This window comes from Schistocerca nitens, chromosome 1, assembly GCF_023898315.1.
Source record: "Schistocerca nitens isolate TAMUIC-IGC-003100 chromosome 1, iqSchNite1.1, whole genome shotgun sequence".
NCBI classification, from domain to species: domain Eukaryota; kingdom Metazoa; phylum Arthropoda; class Insecta; order Orthoptera; family Acrididae; genus Schistocerca; species Schistocerca nitens.
Window position 1 is genome coordinate 826,925,228 of NC_064614.1, and position 20,000 is coordinate 826,945,227.

General features: G+C 43.0%; 1 protein-coding gene across 4 annotated transcripts in view; it reads right to left on the reverse strand.

Annotated features, from left to right (window-relative positions):
- Nucleotides 1-20,000, reverse strand: part of LOC126262789 (syntaxin-1A) — a 351,940-nt gene that overhangs the window by 190,495 nt on the left and 141,445 nt on the right. The window lies entirely within an intron of this gene.

The following is a 20,000-nucleotide window of genomic DNA, read 5'->3' on the forward strand; positions in this document are numbered from 1 at the left end:
GAGAGAGAGAGGGGGGGAAAGAGTGAGAGAGAGAGAGGGGGGGAAAGAGTGAGAGAGAGAGAGGGGGGGAAAGAGTGAGAGAGAGAGAGGGGGGGGAAAGAGTGAGAGAGAGAGGGGGGGAAAGAGTGAGAGAGAGAGAGGGGGGGGGAAAGAGTGAGAGAGAGAGGGGGGGAAAGAGTGAGAGAGAGGGGGGGGAAAGAGTGAGAGAGAGGGGGGGAAAGAGTGAGAGAGAGGGGGGGAAAGAGTGAGAGAGAGGGGGGGAAAGAGTGAGAGAGAGGGGGGGGAAAGAGTGAGAGAGAGGGGGGGGAAAGAGTGAGAGAGAGGGGGGGGAAGAGTGAGAGAGAGGGGGGGGAAAGAGTGAGAGAGGGGGGGGGGAAAGAGTGAGAGAGAGGGGGGGGAAAGAGTGAGAGAGGGGGGGGGGAAAGAGTGAGAGAGGGGGGGGAAGAGTGAGAGAGGGGGGGGGGAAGAGAGAGAGGGGGGAAGAGAGAGAGGGGGGGAAGAGAGAGAGGGGGGAAAGAGAGAGAGGGGGGGAAGAGAGAGAGGGGGGGAAGAGAGAGAGGGGGGGAAGAGAGAGAGGGGGGAAGAGAGAGAGGGGGGGAGAGAGAGGGGGGGGGAGAGAGAGGGGGGGAAGACGACTACGTGGCCAAAATTATTTACCGAGACTGAATTATACGAAATTCACTATGCTGATTTCGACAGATCTTTGCCGATAGAAAAATACTTTAGGAAACACAGTGACAATATGGAAAAATAACGTTTTCTTTGTTTGTTGGGGCTTTAGGGAGCAACAGAGTCAAAGTCACAAGAGCCCAAATCATGAGTTAAATTGCACCGTTCCTGTTCTAGAGAAAGCACTCCGTGATTCTCTTAGTTAGTTGACAGACAGGCGCTTAAACTGAAGTAGGAGCTACGTAAAATTGTAATGAATAATGATAGTGTGCCTGAAACTCTCGTTTAAAGCAACGAACGTAGGTAGGAAGGCAAAATTAGCAAATATAATAACCATCTTTTTAAATGGCCGTTCGGTAATGAGTTTGCGAATCGGTGTGTCTACGATTGGAAATTAAATCTCCTTCGAAATTTTGTTAAAATAGTACGTGTACACGCACACACACACACACACACACACACACACACACACACACACACACACACACACAAAAGTGTGATGGTAAAAGAAAACTAACACTGCGTTAGACAGTGGTTCGTTACAATGAAAGCGAAGTGGTGTGTAGTCGCCGCTTAACATACGACGATGGCTGAAGGTTTTATACTAGTCTACTTAAAATTATTTTCTCGCGACGGGATGAATAGGAGCAAGTCGCCGTAGCTGTACGGAGTGGCTTAATCTCTACGAGGTGTTTCCCACGGAGAGACAAGTGTTTGTGTTACAGTCATATAATGTTCCTAGGTACAGCAACACAGAGGTCGTCCGAGTGGATGAAGTTGGTAAGACTGCAGCAGCACCACCAGCAGTTTCGTTGCTCGACACGTCGACATGTCCATGAACCCAGTCGAACGACACACTGGTGCCAGCATTAGCAACCGAGTTAAGGCACTGCTGGATCCGTTGTACAAAGGATAGTACGTGTATATCGCAGCACAAGTGATGTGCAGAGCTCTAAGGGGAATAAAAAGACAACAGACCTAGGGATTCCGTGTCGCCGGATACACAACGTGGCATGTTGAAGGCAAACAGATCTGCAAGAAAAATGAAGCACTCGTCTAAAAGGCGCAATCTATAAATCTCTTCGTCGACAAAGATACATCCCTTAGCACTGGCAATCTGCGAGTCAACTATGTGAGATGTGTTATGAAAAAGTAGTAGGAATTTAATTTCGCGCACTTTACAAAAATTTTCATATTTTTTACCGTGTTGGCACACATGTTCCTGATGTATGTTCCTATTTTCAACTGTTTTGAATAATTAGTTCAGTGTTTACGGTCGAAAACGTTATACTTGTCTTCGTGTACTCGGTGAACATTTTGGAGAAAGATGATTCGAAGAATTTGCATTATATTATGCTTGAAAAATGGAATATAGTGCAGCATCGCATTCGAACTGTTGATGTGGTTCTGTCGAATAAACTATGAAGTAAGGCAAGAGTTTACGAGTGGTTTAGAACTTTCGAAGAGTGTCGAGACGAAGTCGAAGACGACGTTCGCCCTGGACGTTCTAGAGCATCAATTACTGATGACAATGTGGAAGTAGTAAAGGAAATCGTTCTCGAAAATCGTCGAACCACCATCAGAGGGGTTGCTGTCGATGTCGGCATATCCTTTGGCTCATGATAAGCATTTTTTATGATGTTTTGGGCTCGAAACGTGCAGCAGCAAAGTTTGTTCCGAAATTGTTGAATTTCAACCATAAACTACGTTGTGCGGACTTCGCCAAGGAATTGCTGAATGACGTTAATAAAGTCCAGAACTTCTTCAGAAGGTTTAATAAGTGATGAAACATGGGTATATGGGTATCACGTTGGAAACTAGATCGAACTGTCCCAATGCAAACTGCCCGAAGGGCCAAGACCGGAAAAAAGAAGATCACATAGGAAGGTTCTTCTGTTTTGTTCTATTGCCATGGGATATTCCATCATGAGTTCTCTCGTACGGTCAATAAGGAATACTACCTGGAAGATACGCGCCATTTGCGAGGAACAATCCAAGGAAAACAACCAGGGTCGTAACAAAACCACTCGTGTAAATTGCATCACTATAACGCTCCCGCTCACACCTCAATGCTTGCTTGTTCAAGATTTTTTGGCAAATACAAAACAGACGTTGGCTCAGCCACCTTATTTGCCGGACATGGCCCGGCATCATCTATTTCCGAGGCTGAATAGAACCATGGAACGAAGTCCTTTTGCCACCAGTGATGAAATAAAAACGGAGTTGCTCAAGGAGTTGAAACTGTAACGAAAAGTGAGGTCAAGAAGTGCTCCCAAGATTGGAAAAAGCGCTGGTACAAGGGAGATTAGTTCGAAAGGAACAAACTTGTTGATGAATAAATAATGATTCTTTAAGAAAAATAAAGAATCTTTAAGACAAAAATTCGTTACTTGTTGATAACATCTTGCGAATGTAAATGCTGTCCCTACCTGGAGTATGAAGGTCCAGAAATGAAGAGCGACTGATCGAGGCTGTTCCTTGGAAGCGAGTAAATCCACTGTGAACATAGCCTCTGCAACGTGACGCGGAAAGGGAGAGCGTGGGAGAGAGGAAGAATTACTTTAATCCCTCGGGAACGTAGGAGGTAACGCGAGAGGAAGCTTTCACCGCGAAGTACGAAATCGAAGAAATATGTACTAGCGCTAGCGCCTTAGTGACTTAGTGACTTTCAGTTTTCTGGATGACGCTTTTCCGCGTAAGACTTGCTACTTTACTTCTGAAGCCGCACCTCTTGGTTTACTTGGGCCATCTTCTAATCTTGACACATTAGCGTGAGACCATGTTAGAGTGGTCATCGGTGAGTAGATGCGGAAGCTGGACGTACGTAACGCCGCCTTGCATAGAAGTGTAACTGGAGCACGCAGGCTGCCGTGGCGGGCACGTGAACTGGCGTACGGCTGCAGGTGGTGGTGGGGGAGGGGGAGGGGGGCGCCGTTAATTCACGGGATCGATGCCCGCCGCCGGCAACGTACAATGCGGCGCTGCTTCGCGGGACCGTACGGCAACGGCACAGTCTGGCGTAACGCCATGACACACACGAGAAAGAAGTCCCCCCCCTCACAGCTCTTCAATTTGCAAGTCTCCGCTTCGATGTGATGTTGCGGAAGCCATCAAACTTGCTGCAAACTAAGTAACCGATCTGCCAACGGGGAGAACCTAATATTCCGATATATTTACAGATTTTTAGATATAGCAATGAAACGGCCCCCAACAAACTCAATTTAACAAAGGCTTGTAATTTCGACACAAAATGTAAAAACATGTAAAACAAATCTGATGTTTAAGAAGTCAAAACGAGCGAAACAAGGGAATTCTGTATCTCCTGTTTTATTTAACTTGGCAACTAACAATACAGAGACAGTAAAACCATTACAAAATTTAAAACAATTGAAGAGCATAAATAATGTCGTTGCTTATACCGTAGAAATTAATATTTGACAATGAAAATGCACTAAAAGCTTTCACAGCCCAGTTAATAAATGGTACGTAAATAGCAGGTCCTCAGATGAAAACAGATTAAGAAATGTAGATCCTACTCATCTTAATCTGCCATCCAACAAATAATAAAGCCCACCATGAATTTAACTTGGCATACTGCCAAACTCTGACGGCATGAGCACGAAATCCCATAACACATTAAAAACCCTAACAAGACAATATTACAGCATTCAAAAGTTAGTTTCACAGATACAAATCATCAAACTGTACAATGTTTCAGCCCATATATCTGAAACACCGATTGTCAAAAAATAAATTTAAATGCTAGTAGGACTGGCACTCTGAGAGTTCCGTACAAACTTAATTACATACATAGATAGCTCATCCCATAAGTTTTGATCAGTGAGTTTGCGAGTATCAAAATACATGACACATGGCAGAGTGTTTTGACAGTATTGACTCAGAACAAGGAAAGACTACCGGTGGCATCTGGTCTGCGGATGGAATTCCGGTTTCACATACAATAAATGTTCTCAAAATTACGTCTTCAGAGGCATAATTAGTTGGCTTGGCATATCGAGAAAGGGGGCGTCATTCATATCGCTGGTTACCCCATAAACATGAAGTCACTGACGCTGTAGTTTTGACTTTATGTGGTAGTATCACTGCCGTCACATTGTTACGAGGCGGCCCGCGAGCACAACCAAGCATGTGAATAGGCCCTCGTGTCATCGAAGATTGCCCATGCCTGACTAAGAAGCTTCAGCTTTTTTTAATTTTTTTTTTTACACCGCCAAGGCACCGTACACCTTAGTATTTGACAAATTTCAATTTGTTACTTCTATCCGTAAAAATGGGTCTTAACTGGAGGACAGACTGACGGACAACAAAGTGATGCTTTTAAGTTTTTACCGATTGAGGTACGGAGCCCTAAAAAAAAAAAAAAAATTTTAGGACATCTCTGAACGAAAAATATGAAAGAAAATATTTTGACTCATAACAGAAGCTGTGTGGTTTTTTTCGTTTTACACACACACACACACACACACACACACACACACAGGGATGCTTTAAAGACTGCGTGTTACAAACATCAGCGTCGAGTAACACCAATGTCAGTCGCTGTTTTCACAGTACGTGGATCTACTAGCTGACTTTCGTGTCGGTTTATTACAGAGAGGGGTGTTCCTTGTTCTCTTTCGTGCAATATTTTAGTCTTCCGTTACAAGTTGATTACAGTAATTAATCTTGCAACTCTGTGTTTTCTTGTTCGGTATGAATGCATTTTAGAGCGCATTAATCTGCATGTGTGATTTCGCAACTGTGCAAGGCCACTCTTTTACCTAAACGTTCTCGTATTTGTGTAGTTAGCAGCTTATAAAGTGGAACCATATGATTCTTGTTTTGGCTACATTACTCATTTCAGCATCGTGCGTTCATCAAACGCACGATTACCATTCCTCTAAAACTAGCACAAGGATTTTGTTAGCATTTCTTGTAGACTCACTACGCTTGGGTGCAGCTCTTCCTACGAACTGATGGCTGCCATATAATTTCCTTATTATTTATTGAATGTTCATTGCACTTTAAACTTTACCGGTTTCCAGTATTGTACGCTATTTATTTAGCTAGATTGTGACTGATTTTAGCGCAGTCATCGATGAGAACTGGACGTTTTTGAAATAGCTAGCACGTTGCGTTTAGTGAAGAACCAGCGGTCACTGTCCTCGCTACACAATACTATTTCACTCTACTACGAGCAGTTTGCGTTCCAGCACAGCACGTTTGCACATGACGCGCATCTGTGACACGATCGGTCTATCACGGCAGCTCGGCGGGTCTGTCGAGTTAATTTGAAAGCCGCGATGCCGCAGAAGGGGGGGTTCACAGTCGGCGAACAAGGGGCAAATTTTAAAAAGCAGCGTTAGAGTTCGAGTAAGAGTGCAAAGACTCCAGAGAAGATTGAGTGGAACGACAAGCGCTACTTCGAGGCCCAACGTGATCTAGAAGATTCTGCGAAAAAATTTAGAAGATCGTCCATATAAGACGTAGGTTACTGTTCGACAGCTTAAAGAGTCAACTTCTAAGGAACCAGAAGACTCATTAGAATTCATTTGGTGTTTGAAAAAAAATTACAGGGCAACAGTCATCGTGAGTAATTCTTATTTTCATCTGAGAGGCGAGATCAATGAACAGATTTTCAACTGCCGAGTCGCTGAGAAAATTCGCACAATTCGCGTAATACATCTCCACTTTTAATGTGTAACAGACTGGTGTGTGAGTGACATTTTTGGTGTCATGCGACCGTTCCTTTAAGATGAAAGTAGTGCTGCAGTGGCAGTCACCGCGGAATCTTAGGCAACATTCACATGCTTAGTTCTTGCGTTCACAGCTGACAAGACTACTCTACTCAGCATTTAAAATGTTTACTTCCAACTGGATGATGCAACCTTATACAATGCGCCACTGTGAATGGACATGGCTCGTAGCTCGTCTTGGCAACACTTCCTTGCCTGCCTTTCTTCTCCGATTTCACGAATTGCGACTTTATCTTGCGAGGACGCCTGAAATCCCATGTCCTCACTGACAAAGTCCAAAATTTCGCCGAAACGATGACAAGCAGCAAGTGTAAAAACTTGACGGCGGCGTTGTTTTCAGTCGGAAGACTAGACTGGTACAGCTCCACACGGTGGTCTATCCTGCTGAAGCACCATTATCTCTCTCTCTGTAGCTTCTGTAAGCTATATCCATTTGAATCTGCTTATTGCATTCACGCTCTCTGCGATCCCTTCTTTTAGTCACGTTGTGTCAATTTTTTTCTAGCCAATCCAATTCAGTACCTCCTGATCACACATCGAAAATACCTATTTAATGTTTAGCCGCATTTCAAAACCTGCGTGTGCGTGTATATCGTCCACGTTTCACTTCCTCACAAGGCTGCACTCCACACGAGCACCTCCAATAGACTCTTCCTCACAAATTCATATTAGACGACGAATTTTCACAATTGCCTTTTTTTTGCTATTGTCAGACTCTCTTATATCCGTTCAACTTCGGTTATCGTCAGTCTTTCTGCTACACATATAACAAAACTCATCTACTAATTTCAGTGTCATTTCCTTATGTGTTGAAACTGCATTTCAGAAAAACGGTATCACCTGTCTGAAATTATCTTTAGATTTTAATATGTATTAAAATAGTATATAATTACGAAGTTTTTCATGTAAATATATTGCTGTATTTATTAAAGACGAATTTAACATTACTCATTTCAAAAACATTGCTTTGCCATAGATCTCCCTGGACAACTTTGGGGGGGGGGGGGGGGGGCGCAATATCTGCTCTACGTCTAGGGACATGAATGAAGAATTGATACTTGTTGGTATCGAGTACTTTCATCTCGATATGGATTTTTTTTTACTCTATATTTCTCACTCCTAATTTTATTCAGGTCTGTACTTTATAGCAGGTATCGTGTCGAATTATCCTAGTGATGACGTGTTACATTTTTACCATTCACCCAAAATTTTGGGGTGTGACTTAGCTCCAACAATTTAAAAAATTGAACGCGCGAGCACCAACAGGTCGGGCGGTGTGCATGACGGCGACTGAACGAGCGTATCGAAACATTAGTTATGCTTCGCTAGCCTTGACACCGTTCTGTTCCCAGTTGTTGACTTGGACTCCCTTATTTTCACAATTCAACTTCGTTTCCTTTTGTATTCATGTTTAAAACTTTAAAATGTTTTAAAGTGCAAGAATTATTGAATGTCAAATTTAATGGCGCCTGCCAAACGTGAAACGTATCAATATTTTGATAAATTTGATAATTATGAAATGAGGTTCTAAATCTTCAAACAAAAAAAAAAAAAAAATCAAAGGAAAGAGCTGACCACAACAGCAATGTATAATTATTTACTTATCAAGATAAGAAGAGTGTAAATTACTTTTCCACTGATCTGTCTTCTGACTGGTCTGATGCGGCCCGCCACGAATTCCTCTTCTGTGTCAACCTTTTCGTCTCAGAGTAGCACTTGCAATCTACGCCCACAATTATTTATGGGATGTATTCCAATTTCGGTCTTTCTCTACAGTTTTTACCTTCTACAGCTCCCTCCAAGTGCCATCGAAATTATTCCTGAATGTCTTAAAAAATGTCCCGTCATCCTGTCAGTGTTTTCCATATATTCCTTTTGCCGCCGAATCTGCGGAGAACCACCACCTTGCTTACCTCATCAGTCCCGCTAATTTTCAACATTCTTATGTAGCAACACATCGCAAATCCTTCGAGTCTCTTCCAGTTTTCCCCACAGTCCAAGTTTGAAAATCATACAGTACTGTGTTCCAAAAGTACATTCTCAGAAACGTCTTCCTCAAATTAAGGCCTACATTTGATACTAGTATACTTCTAATGGCCAGGAATGCACTTTTTGCCACTGGTAACGTTTCTTGGGTCCGATTTGCTCCGGACATCATTGGTTATTTTACTGCCTAGGTAGCAGAATTCCTGAACTTCATCTACTTCGTGACCATTAATCCTGATGTTAAGGTTCTCGCTGTTCTCATTTCTATTACTTCTTATTACCTTCGTCCTTCTTCAATTTACTCTCAACTCATACTCTGTACTCATTAGACTTCATTCCATTCAACAGATCCTGTAAATTTTTTACTGTCACTGAGGATAGCAATTTCATCAGTGACTTATCACTGATAGCCTTTCACCTTGAATTTTAATCCCACTCTCGAACCTTTTTTTATATTTCCGTCATTGCATCTTCGACGTATAAACTGAACAGTAGGGGCGAAAGACTACATCCCTGTATTGCGGTCTCTCTAATCCGAGAACGTTGTCTTCCAGTCTTATTATTCCCTCTTTGTTCTTTTACATACTGTATACTACCGGTCTTTCCCTACAGCTTACCCCTATTTTTCGAATATCTTGCACCCTTTTACACTGTCTAACGCTTTTTCCAGGTCGAAAAATCATACGAAGGTGTTTTTATTTTTCTTAAGTCTTGGTTCCATTATCAACCGCAACGCCAGAACTGCGTCTGATGGCTCTGCCTTTCCTAAACTCAAACTAATCGTCATTTAACAGAGTTAAAATACAGCGCTACATAGTCGTTAGTATACATACACGGCACCATGGATGGAAGGACGACAAATTTTAAAAAATGCTGTTTTATCAAAGGCAAGTACCGATTACTCTAGATATAGATAACCTTCTTTCGATATTACTCACGAGGGTAGTACAGATATAATTTAATTCGGTAACATGTTCGACCTGTGCGTCTCTTAACGATCGTCGTCGCCATAGGTCATGTAAGTGTAAGAAAGAACTGCTTATTGGCTGTCGATAATTTGTAACAAACAGTAAACTAGGAAGGAGGAGAGTCGTCACGTGTGTATGACGGAGCTGGCATCTGGTGCAACAGATCGACATGGGCAGCGCTCGCGCAGGGGTCGATGGGCGACAGCGGCGGGACGCAGGGAGGGAGCGAGGGAGGGTGAATGTCAGTACCCCCGTGGGTCAACGATGTCGACCCGGGTCACCGCGAGCTGGGCAGCCTTCCGCTCTGCTCGCGCTGCTCCGAATACAGTAGCTGACCTTTAACGGGGGAAAAAAATGGTGGGGCAGAGAGCCGATGTATGAGCCAGGTGCTTCAGTCGTATGCAAACGAGAGGCCGAACAGCGGCGCGTTGCGGGATTTGTAAGTCAACCAGGCAGAACGGCGCACCGCTCGAGGGCCCGCTTCTCCTTTGCATGCTGTGCTCGCGTTAGCCTTTGTAACCATTTTCATACCACTATGGCAGCCGACAGCGAAATGCGCTCTCTCTTATGCCGCTGCAAATAGAAGTTAACTACCGAAAAAAAGCATTCATCCGCTACCTGTTTCAGAAAGTGAACTACTCTATCGCAGTAGCAGGCATGCACCAGGCTAATGAGGCTGACTGGGTGAATTACGCGTTCTAAACAGTATTACACGCTTCATACGATTTACAGAAACCTTTTGACTCTTTGAAATTCTGAAATACAAAAAATACAAAAATAAAGCGAAAGATTGACTGCAACTTGTACAGATACCAGTTGTAAGTATTTGAAGAATGGAGAAGGAAGTAGTGGTAGAGATGAGAGAGGTTTGCAGCCTATCCCCGATGATATTCAAACTGGACAAGGAGTAAAGGAAATTACGAGGAACTTTCGAAAAGAAATTACAGTTCTGGGGAAGAAATAATATCTTTGCGCTTTGCCGATGGCATTCTAATTCTCTCAAAGCACTCTGAAGAGCAGTTGAACGGAATGAACAGGATATTTGAGGAACTGTTACAGAAAGACAGTAATGTCATACAGGCGAATTAAGTCACGCGACACAGAGTCGTTTTAGGAACTCACAAGGGGAGGCCGCCAATTGTGAAATTCAGATTCGATTCATACTGCGCATAATGAAAGCTCATGGCCAGAGGTGTAATGTGGCAAAGCACCAAGATGCACTTCTCAGCCGTTGTCGAGAAAATCTACAGGGTTCGTAATCCGAAGGTCGCCGGATCGAATCTCACGCCATGAAACCTTTATTTAGTATTTGTTTTTTGTAATTCAAATGTGCGCACACACACACACACACACACACACACACACACACACACACACACACACATATATATATATATATATATATATATATATATATATATATATAAATATATATATAAAATTCCCGACAATCAGTTGCAACGATTATGCATATAAGAAGTTGTTGAACGTCGTTTGTCGTGGAAAAACTGGCGACTTCGAACATCATTATGTTTTCCGCAAAACAAAGTTGTATTTCACAAATGTTACTAATTGTCTTCATAATGTTAAACACGTATAGTTAACGGAAGACGAAGAAACGATATTCCGAAACGAATACGTATAGCGCAAGTCAAACGTTCGAATTGGAATAGAGACCCCACGAAAACAAATTTGCTGTGGCAGGTATGAAATATAAACTCCGTTACTCGCTCGTTACACTTGAAGGACAGATGTTGAATGGGCCGAAACGAGCTGCCGCATAACAGCGCAGTAACCTGCTAACTTCGAAAGAAGGTAAATGCGGTCCCTAGCGCAACTTATAACATCGTCGAAAATCAGTGCGGACGTGAGAGCTTTGGTACACCCTGTTAAACAAACGGAAAAATGGAGGCGGTACAATTAGAGAGCGATCCGCCTTCACCAACATGCATAAGCAATTCATTAAGAGTTATATATATACACAGGGTGTTTCAAAAATGACCGGTATATTTGAAACGGCAATAAAACCTAAACGAGCAGCGATAGAAATACACCGTTTGTTGCAATATGCTTGGGACAACAGTACATTTTCAGGCGGACAAACTTTCGAAATTACAGTAGTTACAATTTTCAACAACAGATGGCGCTGCAAGTGATGTGAAAGATATAGAAGACAACGCAGTCTGTGGGTGCGCCATTCTGTACGTCGTCTTTCTGCTGTAAGCGTGCGCTGTTCACAACGTGCAAGTGTGCTGTAGACAACATGGTTTATTCCTTAGAACAGAGGATTTTTCTTGTGTTGGAATTCCACCGCCTAGAACACAGTGTTGTTGCAACAAGACGAAGTTTTCAACGGAGGTTTAATGTAACCAAAGGACCGAAAAGCGATACAATAAAGGATCTGTTTGAAAAATTTCAACGGACTGGGAACGTGACGGATGAACGTGCTGGAAAGGTAGGGCGACCGCGTACGGCAACCACAGAGGGCAACGCGCAGCTAGTGCAGCAGGTGATCCAACAGCGGCCTCGGGTTTCCGTTCGCCGTGTTGCAGCTGCGGTCCAAATGACGCCAACGTCCACGTATCGTCTCATGCTCCAGAGTTTACACCTCTATCCATACAAAATTCAAACGCGGCAACCCCTCAGCGCCGCTACCATTGCTGCACGAGAGACATTCGCTAACGATATAGTGCACAGGATTGATGATGGCGATATGCATGTGGGCAGCATTTGGTTTACTGACGAAGCTTATTTTTACCTGGACGGCTTCGTCAATAAACAGAACTGGCGCATATGGGGAACCGAAAAGCCCCATGTTGCAGTCCCATCGTCCCTGCATCCTCAAAAAGTACTGGTCTGGGCCGCCATTTCTTCCAAAGGAATCATTGGCCCATTTTTCAGATCCGAAACGATTACTGCATCACGCTATCTGGACATTCTTCGTGAATTTGTGGCGGTACAAACTGCCTTAGACGACACTGCGAACACCTCGTGGTTTACGCAAGATGGTGCCCGGCCACATCGCACGGCCGACGTCTTTAATTTCCTGAATGAATATTTCGATGATCGTGTGATTGCTTTGCGCTATCCGAAACATACAGGAGGCGGCGTGGATTGGCCTCCCTATTCGCCAGACATGAACCCCTGTGACTTCTTTCTGTGGGGACACTTGAAAGACCAGGTGTACCGCCAGAATCCAGAAACAATTGAACAGCTGAAGCAGTACATCTCATCTGCATGTGAAGCCATTCCGCCAGACACGTTGTCAAAGGTTTCGGGTAATTTCATTCAGAGACTACGCCATATTATTGCTACGCATGGTGGATATGTGGAAAATATCGTACTATAGAGTTTCCCAGACCGCAGCGCCATCTGTTGTTGAAAATCATTTTTGAAACACCCTATATATATATATATATATATATATATAACTAGTAAAAAAAATTGCATGGCGCGAGATTCGATCCGGCGACCTTCGGATTACGAACCCGAGCGCTTACCGCTGCGCCACGACGCTGTAGAAAATAATTAATCGAAGAGAGTATTTCACCGCAACGGTTTCTTTTAACTATCGATTTTCTCGACAACGGCTGAGAAGTGCATCTTGGTGCTTTGCCACATTACACCTCTGGCCATGAGCTTTTATTATGTGCAGCATGAATCGAATCTGAATTTCACAATTGGCGGCCTCCCCTTGTCAAACTGTAAAACTAGCAGTTGAGTTTTTTATTTGGGCAACAAATGAACTTATGATAGCCAAAGTATAGAGGATGTAAAATACGTACTGGCAACAGCAAGAAATGAGACTCAAAAATGAAAATTTGTTAACGCTCAACATAAATGTAAAACACAGGGCGAGTGTAGAATCGTTTCGAATTTCGTGCTATGGAAGAATGCGGAAGACTGTATGTGTAGCTCGGGTAATAATAAGGATGTGCCGAATCGAATTCGGGAGAAACTAAACTTACTGAACAAATTACCTAAAAGAAGGATAATAGAACACATCCCGAGTCATCGGAGATTAGCCAATTTGGTAAAGGAGTTAGGTTGCGGGAAGCAAAAAATATAGTGTGACCACGGCTACACTACAGTATGCAGGTTGAAGTGGATGCAGGCTGCAAAAGTTACGCAAAGAATGCAGAGGCCGGCATAGCACAGAGCAGCGTGGAAAGCTACCTCAAACCAGTCTTCGGTGCGCAGACCGTAACACCATGTAGAGTAACCCAGTGCTTCTTACACAACTTACTGGGAACACTTGTTTCTGTTGACGCATCTTCTCTGTGGGTCTCCTAAAACAGCACTGAACATGAAGACCAAAGCGGGATGTTCGCATGTGCCGTAAAAAAGTTATGGTGGGCGCATTCACTAACGACACTTCGGTACGACCACCTGTTGACATCCAGAGTAATCGTCTGCGCACCTGCATTTAGATACGAATTGAGGAGCGTTTTTTCAAAACCCGATAAATGCAACAGATACAGTTTTTCATAAAATGAATTTTTCTGTTTTCATTTGGATAGATATATTTGAGCATCTGAATTTTTACATGATTACCAGTTTCACTGACATTAGTCAAGCGTTGTAAAGAAATATATTAAAATTTTAACTTTTGAACAGTATGTAAGGTGTGATTTTCCAGTTTCTGTCAAAAGTCGATAAATTTATATAATTATTGCTAGTATTATTATGTTGCCTTCTTTAATTCCTCGTACCTTTTTCCGTAACTAATTTTCATGTGTTGTATTGTTTATTATATAGCTGCATTGTTGTAAAATGCATATTTTTGGATATTACATACAGCATTTTTAAACTTAAAATGTTTGACTTGAATGAGAATACAAACAGTAATATAAATACAATGCTTGACAATAATAGCAATGACAACTATTTTAATATAATTGCTTGGCTCACCACTACATGGAGTATGAAATGACTAAGACAAAAAGCACTGCATGTTACAATCACACTGTATCAAGTTTTTCCTCCCGCATATAAACATTATTCGTCTAGGATATCTTTGTAAAATTTCTTTGCATTATCTGGAATTTCAAAATACTTTATCACGGCAGACACATCTTTCTTCTTTCCTTTGCTTACCATATTTTGTTTCGGTGAAAAGGTGTTGTTCTTTGCTTTCTCATATGATATGACACGCTGACTGTCCATTTTGAATGGTAGCTTAGATTTTAGCCCTTTGTGTGCACTATGTTTTAGTTTGTAACAGTTCAGTGTATGCTTAGAACTTTGAGAGTACCATCCTCTTCTAAAATATGATTATATTTTTTAGGAGACAAGATGCTTTCTTTTTTCTGTAAGACTTCAATTCTGCCGAACACACTGTCTGGAGGCATGCAGCTATGGCCATGAACAGGGAAGAAGTGACGAAAATCGTTCACTTTTGTGCTCTTTTCCAAGAACGCTATAAGGATCGCCATCATGCAATTGTTTTAATTTTGGTTGCTGCAAGAATCTGAAAATACATGTATGGTACTGGTGCCATCATTTGGTCAGAAAGAAAGCCTAGCAAAGCTGACGCAACTTGATTGCATCCTCTTCAGATTCTCTTTTCAACCAGGTGTACAACAACGCTTTTATCCTCTTTTTTAGCTACTTAGTACGATGAATCATGATACACAGATTGTGTAATGGCTTGGTTCAAATGGCTCTGAGCACTATGGGACTTAACATCTATGGTCATCAGTCCCCTAGAACTTAGAACTACTTAAACCTAACTAACCTAAGGACAGCACACAACACCCAGTCATCACGAGGCAGAGAAAATCCCTGACCCCGCCGGGAATCGAACCCGGGCGTGGGAAGCGAGAACGCTACCGCACGACCGATTGTGTAACCATAATAGTCTAGCAAAGATAACCTCACTGGCAGTCTTGGAATAGGCTGGTTTTGCTACATGTCATAGCAAATATTGATGACAGTTGGATTATCTTCCTCCACTGTATCATAAAACCGCTTTTGCACGACTTTTATGTAACCTGTGGCTAGTCGTTCCTCTTCTGCAGACACGTTTCTGCTTTTATTTCCATTAAACCAATCTTACAATTGGAGCAGGCATTGGTACGAGGTGTCCTGAACGATGGACTGAAATGTTTGTGTAAGATATGTGCTTGTATTTTGATGAGGAGATTGATTCAGTAATAAATTTTTTCTTTCTTCTCAGAAGCTCTCGAAAATTTTATTGGCTGTGAGATCACAAGGCAGATAGCCTCTCGCAGACTACTCCTTTTCATGGTAACTCACTCTGCGTTCTTAATGGCAACAGTTTTCTCGTTATGATCTTTTCCGTTTCTGTCGCCTCCTCTTCTTTCCTTTGACAACCTTCCTCTTTCATGAAACCTGCTTATTGTCAAGGTAACCTATTCTTTAACATGCAAAATATTTCTTGGCAAGTGGTAGCACAACCAGGCACTACATCATTCCTTTTTCTAATGGCACACTTCATTGTCATTGTTTTCTTCCTTTTTGCTTTTTAGGTGTTCACTACTCTGCGCTGAGGTGAATAAATACTAAGAAATTTTAACAGAAGCTGATCTTGATCCATTATATTTAATGATGTGATGATGGAGGTGGGAATTACCTTCATAGCAAAGTCCAGCAGCTTTGCAGTCTTTCATTCTTTTAGCTTTTGAAGGCGAAATCTCATGCCCATGATTGCATTTAATGATAGGTCCCTTTTACACTTTGTGATTTGCGTTTCAGGTCGATGTAATCGGGGATTTGTTCCCATCGGAACATTCTTTGACCTGAATGAAATTTTCACTCTGCAGCAGAGTGTGCTCTGATATGAAACTCCCTGGCAGATTAAAACTGTGTGCGGGACCGAGACTAACTCTGAACCTTTGTCTTTCGCGGACAAGTGTTCTTACAAGCACTTGACCGCGAAAGGCAAAGGTCTCGAGTTCGAGTCTCGGTCCGATACATAGTTTTATTCTGCCAGGAAGTTTCACTCTTTGACCTGTACGCCATTTTCAGAATCGCAGAAATCGTCATTCATTCTGCTTCCACTTGCATTACTAGTTCGTAGACGTACACGTGAGAGTCAAGGGTCTAAAAGTAAGCTGCAGGTATTTCGGCAATGAAGTCTGATTGCAACACTATTCCGCCAGTAAATATTGTTACAACAATGAGTAACATCGCTTAAAGCATTCTTGTTAACTGCTTGCTGCGGAAAGAGAACCGAGACAACATAGACTAATCAGACCGTATTTTTCGACAATACGACTGTAAGAAGGCATATATCGAGTTTTACAAAAACCTTGTGATTTGGAGTGTTCACATACACAGAAGTAGCAGAGTTTTGTTAAAACTTGGTTCAGGGGTTTATTATTATGTCTTTATCATGCGTAACTCAATTTGAAATTTTCTGCGAATGTTTAGTTTTGAAGAAACGCTCATCAACTGGGGCAGCGAAGTATGAGAAAAGCCCGATCTGACTCATCCTGTCGTTTACGGACACTTTCACACGTATGAAAGAGCACATTGGCTTGATCAAAAATCCCATCCTCTTCATGCAGACGTGAACATGATCCAATAGGACGGATTCATAATTAGATCTACAAGGCGTGCCCTTCACAGGAACCCATGGCATCACGACCGGCCAGATACGCATTTATGAGTTGGCTGCTACTAACGTGGTGTACTGTTCCAGCAACGGTGGCGGCCTTTGCTCTTTGATGTTAATCATCGGACAGGCTGACCTTTAGGAACTAGGAATCTCGATCTCTCATCGCTGCCAATTGAAAGACGTTTACGAAGACACAGGTTTTGACAGCTTTTAATAGCTTCACAGATTTCATCTTGAGGTACCGTTATGGTTGATACCATACGTCCGTTTCGGAGACTGGGATGTTGATTCAAAAAGACTGTACAATTCTGTGTACACGCAATTAGCACCCAGTTTCGCATTTAAGATAAATTCTTTTCTTTGTTGATGGCAGTAGTGAGTAAAATACCGACTTCATGGGCGCACATAAGTGCATGAACAAGGAATTAACATGGCTTCTACGTTATGGTGTAACCAGCTCCATAAATCGTCTTGGATGGACACACTAATTTACGAGTATATAACCTATCAACCGGAAAACCATGAACATTACACTTATGGTGGAGGACGGGGAGGGTGGTGTTATGCTGTACGAGTGTTTATCACAATGTTCGAAACTGTCATAACTGCTGAAATCAAGGCGTTATGAAGTTCTCGCGCATATTTTTTTCTGGCGTTAGTCACGTCGTATGATGTTCGCTGCTTTCATGGTTTCGCAGGTTTATTATATTTTCACTTTGTGGCCTGGTGCTCTTCCTACGGCCACAGCCTTCAGTTCACCTAAGCGAGGGAAGTCGTGAACGCCCTGTCTGTGCATCCCGTGGTCTTCGTTTTGTGCATTTGACTGTTTGTGTACCTTATCTTCCGAGGCGGACAATGGGGGCCAGCCCAGCATTAGGCTAACAGAAAATCGCCTAAACGCCCACCGTACCCGGTGTACCAGACCAACGGTCGGCATTCCAGCTTGCAGGTACGATATGTGAATACCCTCTGTTTCGCGAGCAAACGTGTCGCGCATTAAGCTATGCGAGCAGTCACATTTTCGGGCATCAAAATCCAAAGTAGTTGAACCCATGGTATTTTTTTTGGAAGACTGGGGGCTGATAAACGGCTTTAAACGCTTGTATTCGTTGCTCTGTGATGATGGCTGTGAATGATAGTGGTGGGGAGTCACTCCCTGGAGTCCGTCAGGAGTAACACTCATACGGGGTTAGACCAAGAGTAAAGCGTGGTTGTCTGTGACAGCAGCATTCTGTCGTTTACTACTTTTGGAGGACAACTCTCGTCTTGACATCAACTGTAGATTGTAATAACGGTATTTTTCTCAGTGAGAGGAACAAAATGGACGCAGTGGCTCTACGCATACTGCACCTCGCAGATTTTCAAAATGTACCATCGTTCTTCCCCGAACACAGGTCGTCAGACCTATAGCGTCCAGAGGAAACAACTATTTTGTCCTGTGTTTCAGATGGCTTTCTGCAAAATGAAATGTGGCAGAAACAAATGAAGCGATGAATTTATGTACGTAAAGAGAGAGAGAGAGAGAGAGAGAGAGAGAGAGAGAGAGAGAGAAAGAGAGGGGGAGGGGCAATAAAAGCAGTGGTCCAATTTGAAAATATGTACTCTGCGTTTCTACGAGGCCACTGCGGGGTCATCTTCCGATATGTTACGCTCCACGGTTGGAATGCTAACTGCCATCAGTCACCTTCGACAATGCATGTTCGAAAAGAAGCGTTCAACAACTGATACATCTTAACCCAAATTTTTCACTTCTACCGATCCCAGCCATGTCGAAACTGGTATTCCGCAATTCCACACGGGCGGTTCCGACATTGCTACGGCGCGATGACTAAGAGGTATTATCTGATCATATGGTGATCTCAAAAACGGAGACTTTTTTTAAATAAAAGAAAAAACAAGTTTGACGCTGCTACGCTCGAGCCACGGCTGACGCCTGCAGATGCACGAGCGACAGCCCGCAATGCACTCGCGGGACGCCGGTTGCTGCCGCGTGCCCCGTGACAGCCGGATAAATTAGCAGCACGCATCACAGTTTTCAGGAACAAGAGTCGTGTTCACTGCATACATTATGCCGTGCTCACATAGGACGTGAATGCATTCGTGAACGTGAAGCTGGTCGAGAGTTGTGACGTCACATCGTGGAATTGCAAGTTCCTGAGGATTGCTGCACTTATCACTAATTGTGTTAGCGGTAGACAGCATAAATCTCTTCCACTAAGGAATTTCTGGAACATTTAACAGTAGGCTGCCTTGAGTGGAGGCACTTACCATACATTCACAGTACATTAACAGTACATTTTTCAGGGCGGGTCTGTTTGAGAAGGATTGATCATGCTGAAGTCTACAAAAGCAATCTGCTGCTGCATTGCTTGACTGATGTTGAAATATATGAAGTCACCCATTTACGCTTCTGAGCTGCTTTTTTACTACTACTACTACTACTACTACTACCACTACCACCACCACCGCCGCCGCCGCCGCCGCCGCAGAATGTATCCCAGCATTAATAAATGGTTCAAATGGCTCTGAGCACTATGGGACTCAACATCTGTGGTCATCAGTCCCCTAGAACTTAGAACTACTTAAACCTAACTAACCTAAGGACATCACACACATCCATGCCCGAGGCAGGATTCGAACCTGCGACCGTAGCAGTCGCACGGTTCCGGTCTGCGCGCCTAGAACCGCGAGACCACCGCAGCCGGCTGCCAGCATTAATAGTGCACACAATGAGTTCAACATTGTCGAACACACAATCACAGCATGTTACACATTGAGCAGGCTCTTCAGTGTGGTTGATAGTTGTCAGCTAAACCTACTGAGCTTTCTTTTGTAATAGCTTACGTAACACCTGCGAAGAGTACCCATTTAATAAACTGAAAATAGCTCCAATATGTGAACAACAGTTCAGTGAGGTTATTTCGTCTACTCATATAAGAGACCTGTTCAGGAAATGCAGTGGAGCAGTAGCCCCTCTGAAATGGAAGGCGAGCCGCGCTCGAGATGTGTGAAGTTCCCTTTCCAGAAAAATGCTACAGC